Genomic DNA, 17,750 nt, shown 5'->3' with positions numbered 1-17,750 from the left:
ATTAATTTACATTTATCATTTACATTTGTTTGTGGCCTCTGATCTGAAATTTGTTTGATACGCTTTCTTTAGGATAAAAATAAAACCCTCCACAGTGCCATAGCCTACAAATATTCCTCTAACATGGCCCAATCGACTTTACTAAATGAAATGTCAGTGACAAGGTTTTTAATAATTTACACTTGATTTGAACTCTTTCATTCTAATGATACATCATCAAGCCATAATGGCTGTTCGGACAATGCTTGATTTCTTTAAAATCAAACCGTAAATATTTCATTTCAGATGCTGAACATGGCAAATGGAACCTCCAAGAAATTTCGTAGGCATATGCAGCATGTCGGGTCGCACGTAAAAGGCAGTGACAGCCACACCGTCGGACCAACAGGAAGTCTGCCATTTTGCATTAACTGTGTATTTGTAAGGAGTTAAAGGGTCTTATTATGGAAAATTCACTTTCTAATGGTTATCCAACAGTAATAATCGTCTCCATACCCAGGGGTGTATTTTTGGCTCCAACTGGCCCACAAATCTGCATATATATAGAATTTATTATTATAATATTTTTTCCAGTACATATACACTCACTGGCCGTTTCATTAGATATACTTGTCCAATGTAATCCATTCAAATACATCAGCGCTGCCATTGATTCCATATTAACAAAGCTTTATCATTTTCGGTTTTCGTTGAAATTGTTGTAACGGTTATAGTTTTACGTAGTGTTTGTTATTGAGGTTGCAATGGGTGGTGGTGGCATGCTGGAGTGTAATGTATAATTAAGTGTTCCTAATAATTTCTCCCCGTTGATGTATGTTAATGGCTTGAAGTTGGACAAAAGTAAAAGAACCACACAGCTCAATATAATGCACTCAACTACACCACCCCCATCCATAAGACTTGAATAATACCCAGACTCCTGAGAACGTCAACAAAAACCAAAAATGTGTAAGCGTTTATAAAAAAATAGAAATGATGGTAAAGCAGTTGTATATGATTGCATTAGATTGCACAGGTGTACCCAATGCAGTGGCTTGTGAGTGTTTATCTACATATAAGGTAATGAATTAATTACTAAATCTATACTAAAATATTTAAGACTGATAGCATCAGCTTGCAAAAGATTTGACTGGTAACTACATAACTCAGTGACTCCCAAGCTGCACATGACAAAGCAATAGGCCTGTTTGCTCTTTGACATTAATAAATAGTGACACATGAGGAACGTGTCTGCATGAAAAAACACCATTTTTGTTTTTGACCTAAGTGTGTCTTTAACATTTAGCTCTCTCTCAGATAACTTCACAAGTAGTGCTGCTTACAGATCTGTCAGGCTGGTTTTTATTACTTACCCCACCCTCTAAAGCAGGGATGGGCATTCCTGGTCCTCAAGGGCCGCAGTCCTACACGGTTTCTATGTGTCCTCCAATCAAGACAGCTGACAGCAATTAATGGCTCCTTATCAAGCTTTGTGCAGAGCCTCATCATGACAACTCAAGTGTGTTTGAGCAGGGAAACATGGAAAACATGCAGGACCGCGGCCCTCGAGGACCAGGAATGCCCACCCCTGCTCTAAAGGCTCAATCTCCATCAGCTGTGGTGTCTGTTGTGCCTCTTGCTCCTGCTGCAGTTGCAGTCAGTTGCCTAAAGCCGGGAGGGGGGCGCCAGAATCAAGCTCAGTCTGCGGGTCAGTTCTGTGCTAATTGATGCTCCGACTGCAGACGCTAACGCTGCAGCACCTGCAGCTGCTGCTGGACCAAATAAAGTGGTCATTTTGCTGCACTCTGCTTTCATTGCTTTCATTTTTTTTTAGTCGCTGCCTTTCTACGCCTCCAGGGCATTTTTTCGGTGGTTGTTTATCCATGTTGTTGTCTGTCTCCTCACCTGACCTCAGCTCACTTGTGGTGTGATTGAACGTGACTTCTGTTAGCCCCGCCCATCAAACAACTGGGTGATTGACAAGCCCCTGACTGACAGATAACCAATGGGCTGTGCTGTAACGCTACTGTCAGCCCACAGTAGTGTGGGCTGATTGGCCAGCCAATTATGTTAGGTGGGACCTGCTGACCAGCCCGGCCCACCGGGATTGTGCCCGGTATGCCAGATGGCCAGTCCACCCCTGTCCATACCTGAAATGACGCCCCAGAAGTGAAGAAAGTCTGTCCTCTCTCTCCCTGGCTTGTTTCAGTTTTTAAAAAGTGTGTCGCTCCAACCAGCCAATCAGAAATCAAACCCTACATAGTGTCATCAGGGGTTCAGCCAATCCCAATCAAGGTAGGCCCTCCCTTTGACTCCTCCCACAATCAGGCAGTTCTGCTCTGGCACATGGCACCATGAGAGGAAGTACTTCCTCCTCTTCCCAAGATGGGCAAGTGTGGGCGGAGCCAGTCCAGCTCACACAGACACAGCAGATTCTGAATGCAGCTCTTATGATCCAATATTCAAATGGAGGAAAATCAAAGAAAAGTTGGATTTGGGGCAAATAAACTTTGAATATCATGTTTTTGGACCAACGAGACCATGTGAAAGTGTTGGAAAGCTGAATAATATGACCCCTTTAAGTTCCCTGATCAAATCCATGTCAGTATCCATTCACAGACATAGCGCCACCTGCTGGCAACAGGAAAGATCACGCCTTACACTTTTATGTGCTATCAATAGCTGGTGGATCGTATTAACCTTGAATGTGTTGTGATTGTGGAATATGTTGATAATGACGCAATGTGAAAATTGTGACTTTTGCTTTTCCAGTCTTTCTCTATGACACGCTGTTTGTGATCACACCGAATCCCAACAGACGAACAACTTTCTACATTCGGATAAAGCAGGCCTTAATGATTAAAAGTTTTTTTTTTAAAAAGTCTTCTGCACAAGTCTAAAGACATGGCCATGGCAACTAACTAACTAACTAACTAACTAACTAACTGTACATGCTCTACCTCACGCTTTAAATGTTGATTCTAAGTCCAACCCTGATGGCTTCTACATACCAGAATTCATGGAACACGTATGTGTGGAAGTGAAGTCCAACGCTGCTTTCCATTGTCACCACTGTTAATCTGCAGGTTTGGGGAATAGAAATCTCTCTGGAACCGAGTTCTTGCCTGCAATGGTGAAAACAAACACTTTGTGCCGATGCAATGACAAGATAAAGAATAGCAGAGTGGAGAGAAGCTATTTCGTGCTCTCCACCTGGATTCTGTTAAAAAAAACAAAAAGAACATCACACAGCGACCTGGTGAGTGGCTTCCTGGCAACGAGCCATGCTGACCCCCTCCCAGGATTTACTGGATGTAATAATGGCCGGGGGTATCAGACGTGATGGTTGGTATTACCACAGAGTCAAAGGACCTGATGATGATGATGAGGATGATGAGGATGATGGAACAGAGACACCATGAGACATGATGAAACAGGCCAGATAAGAGAGTGAGAAACAGATGGGAATGAAATGAGAACAAATAAGGGAAGGAGGTGAAACAGTAGAGGAGGTGAACAAAGGGAGAGGAGTGAACTTGCCAAGGACTTTGTGCGGAGTGTCATCACTTCACAAAGGTACAACACAGCTATCGGCATGTGCCAATGACACACAAGTCGTGGAGAAAACTCGTTAGGGAACGTGTGCGAGTCAGAAAGGTCATCTTCCCGTGTCAGCGTGGGGTTTGTCTGTTTTTTTCTCTCATAATTCAAAAGAAATCCTTGTCGGCTGGACTCTGAATGTATGTGGGTGTGATTGTTGCCACGGTGATGGACAAGCCGACTGTTCAGAGTGTCCTGTTATTTACCTGGCGTTAAATGAGACAAGGCCACAAGCCTTCTTACGTTTAGTGTTGATAAAACTAGGAAATTGTTAGGCCCCGTTCACATGACATAGTTTTGGCCTGTTCGTTTCAGAAGTTTTTTTAAATGATGTCCGTTTACACTAAAACAGCAGAAACACTGAATACGATGTAGTTTGCCAGCTACGTCACGAGTTGGTGCTGCTTGTTGCTTTTTCTTAATGAAACCACAACCATGGACATTCTAGTGGACAGACGATGAAGTTGGACTGTTATACGGTGATTGCCAACTACAAAACTGGTCCAAGGAGAATCTGGAGAATCTGGACTGGGAGCCATGACACTGTGGAGAAAAACATTGTTTTTGTCCATCTACTCACACATGTGTAGAATAAGTATTTACTGCGGCTGTGGTGTACATGCGCAGTAGTTGTGTTTCCCCCCGACCCCAAGTCAGAACGTTTTCAGAAAGTTCCACCTTGGGAGTCGTTCTCTGTGTTTTTAGTTTCTCCGAGCACCGTTATCACTTAAACATAACCCCCCAAAACACAATGAAAGTTTTTTGTTTTCTCTTAAAAACGTTGTGTAGTCGGATGGATTACACATGAAGAGAAAGGACTCTGCTAAATCTATATCAAATATACAGCAATTAAAGGAAGCTGAGGCGTTCTTATATAATGAACTAAGTGTAATTCTTTGCATTTGGAGTGACTCGTCTGCTATTAAAGCCAAGAAAAGTTAGTTAAGTGACTTGTGAGGACAAAGTAAACGTCTCAGAGCCCCAGCTGCTCTGTTCGGCTCGGGCTGCCGGGAGAAACCAGGTTTGTTGCAGGAAACTAAAATCCCTCTTCATGTTCCTGGAACAGGAGGGAGAGTGAGTGTGGTTAAAGTGCAGATAAATGGATGCACCTGCTCCCAAACAATGCCAAAGTAAACTTTGGCCTGATTGATGTTAGTCGGGAGTGGTGAGTCTCTGCATCGTTACAGCCAAAGGGCTGCAGTTTACACACTCCTGGATTAATTGTGTGGGATTGAACTTAATCTGTCATACAAGAGGATGAATGTGCCACATCAGTGAAGTTGAACCAATAAGCCCGTCTTTGCTCAATGGACAATCTTTTTCTGACCATTGTTTCCTAACATTTAGTCCATGAGGCCATTTTTTGACAAAGTGGTACCATCTGGGTGGGTAAAGGCAATCGTATATATTCTGAGAGCTTGACAGTCTCAGGTGAGTGAAAATGCATGATAACCTTTTCAACTTGGTCGCTTTTAGAAATTACAGCTCGAAATATTACACATATTATTGCATATTGCACATTTCCCGAAAGCCCATAGCCTTGCCTTCAAGATTACATTACTTTTGGATCTATAAAATATATGTGGTGGTATCTAGAGCATGTTAAATGAAGTCATATCCTTAATTTTGCTCATTTTTTGACATTGACTTTGACCCTAGAGCATGACCTTGACCTTTAAGTCAATAAATGAACTCCCCATATCAAATAACCTATAAGTAGGCATTGCCAATGTACAGTATATCACTTCTGTATGCTGAACTATTGCAATTTTACATTTTCACAATTTGCCATATTTTTTCACAATTTCCGATCTTTGCCGAGCTTTAATTTCTAAAAGCGACCAAGTTGAAAAGGTTATCATGCATTTTCAACAGCCCAACCTCACCTCACCTCACCTCACCTCACCTCAAATCACTCAACAATAGGGCTCAGTGAGGTGGTGCCTAGGGTGGGGGTGTCAAGGTTACTTAACTGCGGTCTGGCTCCTCACCCGACTTTGCACCACCCACAATTTTAACTACACTTAGTCACGTAGGGTCTTGAGGGCGGGTGGGTCCTTCTCTGCTCTTCAGGGTTGGGGGGTGGTGACGGGTGGAAGCCAGCCCCTGGGGATGCGGCGGCTTTGCTGCCTGGACTGGGGGGTGTCCCCGGCCCGCTCTGCCCGAGGGCCCCGCTCTGTGCAGTCTCGGCCAGGCGGCTTGGGTCAGGGCCTGGGTCCCAGGTTCCTCCTGGCTGGGGGTGGCCTCTGTTGTGTTCTCCCTCTGGTGCTTCCTAATCACAGAACATTGTTTGTTTAAGCTGCCGGACAGGACAAGGGGAAAAAAAAAAAAGGAAAAGGAAATGGACTCCACCCATAAATCCTCCCCCAAAACAACATATTTAAAAACAATTGATTGTAATTTTCACAGTTTGACATTTCCATCTTGTCGAGATGTCAGAGAATATCAGTGCTCATCATGGGTGTCTTGTTTTTTTTGTTTCTGCACCTTTTTAACATAAACATCATCAAAGATATATATATATATATATATATATATATATCACTGATTCTTTAGCGTTTAGACAAAACAGGTCTTAAAAATCTGTTTTGTTAATTCACACTATATTATTCAGTTATATATTTCAGTAAAGAAAAGTCTTATTTAATCTTATAAAAGAACACCTTCAAAATAAAAATGATTATTTTGCATTCCCTTTCGAACTTGATTTGTGTCAACACTATATAATTTTACTTCTTCCAGGCCAACAAGGATCTAAAGTTCTTATTTACTATTCTTTATTTGGTTTAGTTACTCTGATTTGTAATAAAGTACATCACTTAAACCTAAGTTGTGATTTCACACTATTCTGAAAAGTCTGAGAAGATTTCTAAATATCTTCACTTTCAAACTGGTTCTTTATTCCTTTATTACACAAACAACTTAAACTGAAGAAAGAATGAACACATCATCACCAGCACTCTCATGGGCATTAATGTTCTCATTACGTGTGAGAAGATTCGGATGAAAACTTTTCAAGATACATCAATTCTATTGAAAAGGTTTGACCTGATTTTGGCGCTTGAGGACCGGTCAACTCACTCACAGGGTTCATTTTCAAAGGGTTATGTATGTATTCAACCACTAAACAAAGTGCTTGACACAAAAACTTCAACATTGACATGTAAATCATTTTCTGCGACCGAGGTGAAGACAGCAGCAATTGCCAGCCTTCTGTCCACACCAATATGGACATTCACACCATTGGGGGTGTCCATATTCCGCGGCGGAAAATGGACCACGGGGTCCATATTCTATGGGGGGGTCCATTTACAATCTTACACCGGCATCAGAAAAAGCTGAACAATTTCTCCAGCTGTCAGTGACATAATTCTTACTTGAGGAAAATACCACCGATGTGCCGGCGTCTCCATTCAAGGCGGATTTCATGATAATCTAAGAGTCACTTCATGGTATAGACGGCGAGATGAACTTAGGATCACATCAGACAGTAAGGCGTCTGAACCCGATCTTCCTGCTCTGGTTCATCTCAATTGTGTATAACTGCTGTCGAAACAGACCCGTGTGTAGGTCTGAAGTGAGTTACAGTGACAGTTAGAAATAACCATCTACCCTGTAAACTATTGACCTGTCTGAATCCAAGTTTTCAAATTAGGTTTAGACTCGTGTCGAGTGTGATGAATTGATCTTCAACGTACGAGAGGGTTTCTGTGGAAGCTCTAAGTCACCTGATCCTTACTGACGAACTGTGAAGGCTTTCTGACAACCAGCTGTCACAAACAGCAGAAATACCATCCTATAGAGACATATTGAGACATATCTATGTCTCCGCTTCGTCTTTCAACAACCAGAGCCACAAACCTAAGAGCATCGATGCGTTTCGTACAGTTGATAATGATCCTTCGACATATAAAGCAGTGGTCTCCAACCCCGGACCTGGACAGCCTCTCCTACATGTTTTAGATTCAACAGCCCTGGAAGTTACTTTATTGATTACTTGTTTATAAAAGTAACTAAGTTAGATGTCAAGTTACTTTCAGCATTTGCCGACAACACCCCCCATCGTCTCAACATAAGAATGACAACCGGTTTTGCCAAAACCTCTGTGCTGATCACTGCCTGACCTCCTGAAATAGGCTTATACATATTTTAACCTTTGACCTTCATTCTTTGTTGTATTTATATCTGACTCACAGTTTAATTATCAGATTTGAAAACAGAGTAGATATGTATCTATGAGAGCTGAGAGAGGCCCTGAAGCTAAACTCAAATATTAACGTGTTGTAACGGGAAAATATTCACTAAAACTTCATTATTGGCGTTAATCCGTCAATACAACTGCGTGAAATTAGCCACCGTCATCATTGTAGTTCCAGTGAAACTTGGCAAATGTCAATTAGATTTTGAAAGAGCCTTTCGGACAAAATCTTTGTGGAATGACAAAGATTTCTCTCATCTTGGCCCCAGAGGTCCTCACAAATCCATTGTGTATGCTAACATGCTAACCCAACCTCCGATATTGAGATGGTTGTGATTGCATTGGTGTCATCGGGATTACTCTGCTGTAAAAAGAGGACACCTCAGAAGCTGCAGGTCAGTTCTATTCCTCGCGCATCCCCGCTGGCGTAAACCAGGACTCCAGGAAACTCTATTACTCACCTATATGAGTTATTAGCATTTAGAGAGGCTGGGATCATCCTAGGATCCAAGCCAACACACACACTCTTAAAATCCATCAGGTCTTAAGACTCTCGGCGTTACACACAAAGGATGAAAAAGAAAAATGGCCTTAGATTAAAATTCTATTTCTGTTGATGACGACTATCTGTTACTGAGCACTTCTATGCTCAGTGGGACAGAGGCCAGATCAGGACTAGATAAACTCTCTCTCTCTCTCGCTCTCTCTCTCTCTCTCTCTCTCTCTCTCTCTCTCTCTCTCTCTATCTATCTTTCTCTCTATCTCTCTCTCTCTCTCGTATGAGGCTCTATTTTGTCTTTTCTGATAGTTATAGAACAGGATAAAGTGGTAGAGAAGATGGATGAATGACTTTTGTTTCTTTCTCCTTTTCGGTTTCACCTTGAGAAAGATTTTCATTCCATTTGGTAAGAAGGTGTAGAATTAAGGTTATGCATTAGTGGATTGTTTTTGTATTGTTTGCGTTTTTTGTTTCGTTTCGTGTTGACACAGCAATGTTTTGAAAATGATGTAGTTTTCACGTTGGGCCACCAGTGGGTGCTGTTGTTTGTTTTTGTACGTAATACCGTTGTATGTAATGAAACCGAAAACATGAGCACAGAGAACAATACGTTATAAACATTAACAATGGGAGAACACTAGTGTTGTGCCGATACTGATACCAGTATCGGGAGGTTGGGCCGATACCACACTAAAAGCTGGTATCGGTATCGGCAGGTACGAACTATTAACTCGCAGATACGCAGCGCCGCGTGTTTTTCTCTCTCCCGACTCTCACTCACTGCTGCCCTGACTCCTGATCCATGTATGGTGACGTATTCAGTGCATGCCAGGGAAAGCCTCATATCTATATTATGTGTTATTTTAATTTAAATTTAACGGCGGTTTCACTACTGTTTTACATGTATTTACAGGTACATGGATATTTGCACTATTTTTTTCGGCATTTGTGAGCTAAAGCTCAGGTTTAAGAAAAGTTTATTCTTTTTTCAGTGTCACGCATACCAGGTAGGAAATAAAAAAGTTGTCCTACATTTACTGTGTTGGTGGTTTTTTTCCTGTTCCACAAAGGTTTAAGCAGCCAGATGAAGCCATGATAGCAATGATTTATACAACCAAGTGAGTATGCAGTTCTTAAGAAATGGAAGAAAAAACGGCCATATCTTTTTTTAAACACTGCGGTATAGGCAAGTATCGGTTTCGGAAAGTATCGGTATCGGCTAATACTATGCAACCAGGTATCAGTATCGGTATCGGTATCAGGACACAAAATTGGTATCGGAACAACACTAGAGAACACAGACATTCTCGTGGACAGACGACCAAGTTGGATCGTTATTATCTTGACAGTTAACTATAAAACCACCAAGTCCCAGAAGAATCTGGACTGGGAGTGAAGACACTCTGGAGGAAACATTGTTCCTATTGTCCATCGACTCGTGCATGTCTAGAACAACTAATTACGACGGCTGTGGTACACATGTTGGAAGCTGTTGTTGCGTTGCACGGTCAATAGCCCCGAGCACCATTGTTGTGTAAACGAACACCCAAAACCCAACTAAAGTTCTCTGTTTTCACTTGAAAAAGGGCATAATATCATTTAAAAATTTTATGACGCACGCAAGACAGAGTGGTGCAGCAGTTTACTTTCTTACTCATTGACCACCTACCGATTCCCCACCAGGCATGGCAGAGCATTGGTGTTTGGATGAAGAAAACAAAAAAGAAAAAAATATCAGTGTGAATTATACCGAGGATAGCGATACAAGACCAAAAAGGAATCTCAAAGTGTCGCTTTCTTTTAAAAGAAGGAGAATCTATATCAGGTTTTCCAAGTGAAAGCCCAGGATCACTATGAAGCACGGAGCCATAATTTGACTTCAGCTTCGCTGAATAAAATAAAGAAATATCTCTGTTATTACAGAAAGCAGGTTATTACATGAGTCTAATGAACCAGTGTTGCTCTGCATTAGTCTTTCTCAGCCTCTTTCTTCTTGTAATGGTGATTCAATGGTTCCAAAATTCAATCAGTAAATTATTCAGTAAAAACTTTATATTCCTCATAAAAGCTTTTCTTTTATGTTGTTTTTAAATTACTTTGAGGCCAAGTTCGAAGGGTAATGACTGTTTGCCCTCCTGGCACAGAATTTATACCGCAAATGGAAGCAGAGCTATTGTGGTTACACATATCAGGCTCACTGATTTTCATCTGACTGATAACTTCTCGTTGACGCCCTGAAAGCCGAGCAGGGCCAACCAAAGGGCCCAGGCCCAATCCACACGGGGCCCTGAGCTTTAAACCCCCCTGTTGGTTCTTTATGGCTCTTCAACACGATGAAAACGCTCGAGCGCCGCCTCCTTATAGACGGCGGAAATACTGTTACTGCGCAATTGAACCACAGCCGTTGTAGATAGTTCTTGTGCAAGTAGACGGACATTATCACAACAGGGTTGTTGCCTCCAGAGTGTCATGAGAGAATGTCCATATTCTCCTGGAACTCCATAGTTTTAAAGTTTAGTTACTGCTTTTACAATCCAATGTCCTTGTCTGTCCAGACGACCAGCGACATGAAAACTACATTGTTTTCACAATTTCTGTGTAAATGTTAGGGATGTCCCGATCACACTTTTTTGCCCCCGATACCGATCCGATTTTTCAGAATTGAGTATCGGCCGATATCGATACTTTCCCGATCCGATACTCACATTGCTATTGCAAATATACTCAATAGTCTATTTTTGGAGCGACTAAGATGTCTGAAGCTAAAAGCACTATTGACAGAAGCTTTGTTCAGCTAGAAATTATTGTAAAACTCACTTATTGAATCAAAATTCTTCTCTTTCTCTTTAGTTGTTGTTGTAAAATGAGGGTACATCCACACGACGAAAAAACAATCTTTGTCCTCACTGGCCTTCTCCCAACAAACCGTCCACACCTCACTATGAACACGGCTCAACACGAGGCTTCAGGGCATGTAGTACACATGCCAGGCCTTTAGGGGCGCTGTGACTCACCAAACACAACAAAAAAGCAGAAGAAGACAGACCACATAGAAATTTAGAAGTAGACTCTTGCACTTAAACACATAAACCACTATATGTAACTCTAGTTTTATAGGTCTGTGGCCCCGCTCCGCCTGCTTCTAGCTTCTGCAGCTCGACCGGAGCTTCTAGTCCCTGATTGTTGTGGTTATTAGTGACGTTGCGGACCGCCTTTTTTTTTTTTTAGATCGGCGGGGTGATCGACTTGATTTGCCGATCCCCGATCACTCACAAATCACCAAAATCGGCCCCGATCCGATCGGGACATCCCTAGTAAAATATCAAACCTTCCTGAAACGAATACGCAAAAAAACGATGCATTTTCACATGAAACGTTGTCGGGTAAAAAGGACCTGAAAAGCTGTTTTCCCTGCCGATCTGGTCCAGGAGTTGTAACGTGTTCAAACGTGGCGTGTTCATTGAGAATGACACTTGGCGTGTGAAAAGTTGCCTGGTTCCGAGAGCGAAAACATAAAAGTGGTCACAGCACAGAGTCAGATCAAGGACACTTCACAGCGGCGGAGAAAACATGACGTTTGATCACCGAGCCTTCGTTTGGGGCTGACGACGCAATCAAACCAAAATCATTTTGCTTGGTTTGTGCATTTGATCATATTTGTCCGCACCACCGAGCAGATGACTCGCCCCACTCACATCCTGCTATTCATAATATGTGCAAATTACACTTAATCACTCGTCATTTAGGTCATCTTCAAATGGAGTCGAGGGTCTGCCATCTAAACACATTACATTGTGAATAGGCAATTATGTGTCATTTGTGAGGAGAAGGTGTAATGGCCACGTCCCTTTGTGGGAACGTCTGTCTCTTTGCTTCTTCTCATCTTCGCTGTCCAGCACCTTTTTGCTCTTCCTCGAAACCAAAGCACGCTTCGGACACAACTTTTAGGGGAATTGCAAATCCAAACTTAGCGACTGACAAGAAAAAGGAGAATAAAAGGAAAGAAGGAGCCTCTGGGAGACGGTGACCTTTCGCCGTCCTTCAGGGTTTCTGGAGGATCTCCAACATACATCCAGATAATGGTATTCCCCTCCTAACCTCGTCTCTTTCCAACACGTTGTTGATCATTTGTTCATCCAACGCAGCTCAGCATGAATCACGACCAGTAATTAGGTGACTCATGGTCGTGCATGCTTATGCGGGGCTGCTCATTGTGAACGCTCAGTCGTCCTCCAGGTTAGGATGTGAACTTCAGAACTCACACAGAATTTATCTTAAGTTCTGATCACGTTCACGGCCGAACGTCATGAGTGTGTTGTTTGCACCATGCATCAACGCCCTCTTCTTGAGAGGCCATGTTTTTGTCAGTTTTTGTTCACAGACACAAAGTGGGACGTTGTCTTCGGTCCTCCACCTACAGACATGCCGGTAAAAGCAGCGTTTAAAATAAGTTACAAAAAATATAAAGAAAACGAAGAAAACCATCAACACGTCTCAACACCTTTTCTTCATTGATCCTTTTGGTTGTTTCATCGTTGAAACTACTCGAGACACATTTCTTCTGGAGGTTTATTCAGGCGCTGACGTTTTCGTGAATTCAGTGTTACTCTGCTCGCCGGCCTTATTTCTACCGGAGACGTGGCTTTTCTGTCTTTTCCTGTTATTTTATTTAAAAAATGTTTTAACGTTGTTATCCGTGGCATTTTTTCTAAGCACTGGTGAATGTTGGTTTTAAAGAAGATGCAGGATTAAAGATTTTATATGTTTGTTTGTTATTGCCACTACTACTGCTACTATGACTGGGAAATGATAATAATACATCATACTAGATAATTCTTTAACGTTATTTAATAAACAGTTTGATGTCTTATAAATGTAAGTGTTTTCTGGAGTTTTATATCCAAATCTATTATGCATGATTCTTACTTTGACTTATTTATGAATGCTGTTCAAGTTTTGGGTTTTGGCCCCTTGATTGGAAAAACCAGGTAGTGAAGTGAATTTTAGGACAAAATGCTCGGTTTGTTCACGTCAGGCCACAAGAGCTGCTTATCATGGAGAACATTTCATATGCTCATCCCACATATGCAAATTCCTTTCAAATGTGGAACCATTTAAAAGGAAACGAATGAGGTTTTAGTGCGGTAAAAGATTTCATGCCAAGAACTGTTCCAAGAAAGAAATAATCTACGGAACACAAAATCCTTCACTTTTTTTTGTGCAGTATGCATGTGATTTGCAGAAGGCCTTTGACAGATCAGAGACAATCACTGAAGAAACTGAATACAAATAGGTAATGAAACATAGTCATTACGAGACAGTGGGTCAGAATGTAGGGAGTTCATCTGTGGAGTTCCTCAAGGACCTGTGATTGGTTCACAACAGTTTAGACTTATTGATATTAACAGTGTTAAGAAATGAAAGAGTTTGAAATCCTTAAAAACAAATTGAATCTGAATATTAATGAAAGTAAATGTATAATTCGGCAAATCAAAAAGGGATGAATGGTGATATTAGTTAGCGTGGAAAACCAACACACAAAGCTGCTCCATGACGTCACTCTCCTCTGACGTCCATGATGTCACTCTCCTCTGACCTCCATGATGTCACTCTCCTCTGACGTCCATGATGTCACTCTCCTCTGGCCTCCATGACGTCACTCTCCTCTGACGTCCATGACGTCACTCTCCTCTGGCCTCCATGACGTCACTCTCCTCTGGCCTCCATGATGTCACTCTCCTCTGGCCTCCATGACGTCACTCTCCTCTGGCCTCCATGACGTCACTCTCCTCTGACGTCCATGACGTCACTCTCCTCTGGCCTCCATGACGTCACTCTCCTCTGGCCTCCATGACGTCACTCTCCTCTGACCTCCATGACGTCCCTCTCCTCTGACCTCCATGACGTCACTCTCCTCTGGCCTCCATGACGTCACTCTCCTCTGACGTCCATGACGTCACTCTCCTCTGACCTCCATGATGTCACTCTCCTCTGACGTCCATGATGTCCCTCTCCTCTGGCCTCCATGATGTCACTCTCCTCTGACCTCCATGATGTCACTCTCCTCTGACGTCCATGATGTCACTCTCCTCTGACGTCCATGATGTCACTCTCCTCTGGCCTCCATGATGTCACTCTCCTCTGACGTCCATGATGTCACTCTCCTCTGACGTCCATGACGTCACTCTCCTCTGACCTCCATGACGTCACTCTCCTCTGACCTCCACCTTCAGACCAGACGCTTCTTCTTCACCTCTGCAGTCACTGATCTCCAGTGTTGTGCCTGAATGAGTTCAATGAACGTCCGTTCATGAACTCGTTCATATTTTAGGCGAACGTGAACTGAACGTTCTGTATTTCTGCCTGATGGACGTCACTGTGAGCGGCGCTCATTCTGGCGTTCGTGAACGGCGCTCTCACACTTTAACGTTGTTTTATAATGTTGCCAGATTTCCTTAGAGCCTTCCAATGGAAAACCCGGCTAAAGCCAATCTGCCAACAGCAGCCACCGCAGAGTCGCACCGCCGCATACGTCATCAAAATGCGAAGCATCGCGGCAAAAACAAATAGAAGACAGCAGCACTACCTCAGACTCTGTCTACACCATTAATACCGCTACTTTTTCTTTTTTTCTTTTTTTTTTTTACACGCTTTGAACCCTGCGGCAGATGACTCGGCTTTTTAAGGGTTAAATGAGCTTGATTTGGCTGATGCGTTCAGGTGCATCACTGAACTCCGACATTTCTTTTTCTTTTTTTCCTTTTTAAATTCGATGTGTGCAGCTTGTATTCAATAGTCCGGGAATCACAGTACTTAAAGTGTCGGGGGGGTGAAGCTGCAACTGGCGACTAGTGTGGACTGAATGGGCGGCAGCAATGGGGAAATGTTAGTGTTCTGAGGGTAATAGCTCAAAGCAACATATTGAAAAAAAAAGAACTATGAACTCGTTCAGTTTTGGAACTGTGAATTTAGAACTATGAACTGAACTAGTTCATCTTAAAATTTGTGAGCTGAAAACTGTGTAGAAACTGAACTTTCCCAACACGGCTGATCTCTCTGTGGCTCTCACACTATTTACAGAAGTGACGACGTGCTGCAGATCACTTTTTTTTTTTTTTTTTAGTGATTCCACGACTGTGACGTCAAATAATATCATCTCCTGACCTCCTCCGTGATTATTTCACACTCTGTAAAATTCCTTTCCCTCATCTTTTCTACATGTTTAGCAGGAATCCTATGTAACATTTTATAGATGAGGCCACGTGTCCAGCAGAGCTTCCTCAGTGTGCTTCCTCTAATTCATATTTTCTATTGATTTCTCTCATATCACTCATATGAAAAGACGAGGAGGGGATAAAAGGAACTACTGTATTTAACTAACAGTGGCAGCAGACACTGCCCCCCCAGAAGAAAAACAATAATATGAATTAACCTGTAAAAATGTAAAAAATATGTTTATGCCAAGAGAATAACGATGGGCTCTCAACTGTATTCGCTTCATTTTCCATAGATAATCTTCAATAAAAGAGAAGATTTCTTGATTTCTCCCTCTCTGGTGTGTGTGTGAGCAGCCTGGGACGCTTCAGGAACTGTCACAAGGAAAGCGGGATTTACTCGAAGTTTCACCAAATATTGATTACCAATATATGTGACGGACTTAAATGAAACCAATCAGCGTCATTTCATGTCCGAGACTCGCGGCGCTTTTTAAATCGTCCCTCGCCAGACCTGCTCAGTGATTGGCTCGAAGTCAGTTCTGGTTTATTCTTGTGTTTCTGCGAGACGTTGAGATGAAGACAACAAGCGGCGAGACTCTTGATTCTTAACTCTGTCACGTCTCTTCTGATTTTCCACTTGAAAGGAGAAATTTGACTGAAAAGCTGCAGGTCAGGTTCAACTTTCTCCATCGTAGTTATTTTAAAATGCACACAAACATAAATGTGTTGAGAATTTTGCAAATCTGTGCAGGATTTTTAATATTTCTAAATGTTTAGATTTTCACTCATTCATTTATTCATTAAGGACTGAAAATCTAAGAGTTTAAAAAGCGCAGGTTATTTTGTCGACAAGTCAACTAAAATGCTTTGAAAGATGGATTGACGTGTTGGCGAGAATCTACCTGAGGTTGATTTAGCTTCACTGAACTCAGACTAACTGTCATTTCCAGTAAATATTCACCTCAAAACACACATTCATTTTCTAGAAGAGACTAATGACGCATCTGCTTGTATTTGTTTACAAGTATGTTAATAAAATCAGTGCTCTCTATTCACCAGCTGTTTAAAAGTACAATAACTTTCATCACTGAGGGCCTCTCTCAATCTAATAAAAGGCAAGATTGTTATAATATGTTTAAATTGAGTAACTGTGGCTGAAATAATGATTGAAGAATGAGCCCCGCCTAAGAAACTTCCCACCAGCCGCCACTGATATCTTATAGTGTGACCAAAAATGAGCTCAATAACGCCAGCCTGGGAATTCCAACCGGAGATTTATCGTTCCAACAAAAGGCACACAGGTTCACCTGCTCAACAGGCAGGAGACGTGGTTCCCAATTTTAAAAGTACAATCTTTATTAAGCAATGGTTTGTAAAAAAAAACACTCGTTAAAAAAAAATGGACAGTAAAAGGAGGAGAGGGAAAAACCAAATCAGCGCTGAGTGGATGGGCGAGGGCGAGTGCAGGGAGGGATCCACCAAAAGAAAACAGTCCAATTAAATCACCTGCAAACACACTGTGAAATATACCCACTCCCAGGGACACAGCAGACAGGATGGGAGGACGCCACCACCAGGTCACCAGTGCCGCCACCGCCAGGTCACCAGTGGCACCACCGCCAGGTCACCAGTGCCGCCACCGCCAGGTCACCAGTGGCACCACCGCCAGGTCACCAGTGCCGCCACCGCCAGGTCACCAGTGCCGCCACCGCCAGGTCACCAGTGGCGCCACCGCCAGGTCACCAGTGCCGCCACCGCCGGCCCTCAACAACGACACAGAGGAGGGAATTGAGACAAATTAGTGGGGTTGGAGCAAAAAAAACAGTGAAACAAGACCAAACAAAAGTTTCATTATGAACAAATCAAAGAAAAGAAAGCTGAGGGATGAAAAAAAAAGAATCCAACTCAAACATATACTTAAACTGGAAATAGAGGATCTCTGACATTAAACCAATGATGAAATACATAAACAGAGAAAACTCAAAATCGATCGCAAAGAAAAATAAGTAAAAAACATGAACAATCAACCCAAATATAACAAAAGAGGACCCAAACTTTGACACACGCATGCATGAAACCTTCAGACGGGGCAGAACCTCGTCCTGCTGCCGTGGGAACTGGGCAGCAGTAACACCGGTCAGCTGACTGCAGGGTCACCTAGAGCAGAGAAAAGGCTGGAGCGCTGCGAGGTGAACTGAACATGATGTGGTGCGCGCTACACGACACATACGGACCTTTTACCAGCAGCACACACTCA

This window comes from Lipophrys pholis, assembly GCF_963383615.2.
Source record: "Lipophrys pholis genome assembly, chromosome: 11".
Classification (NCBI taxonomy): domain Eukaryota; kingdom Metazoa; phylum Chordata; class Actinopteri; order Blenniiformes; family Blenniidae; genus Lipophrys; species Lipophrys pholis.
Note: the sequence above shows the minus strand (reverse complement) of the source record.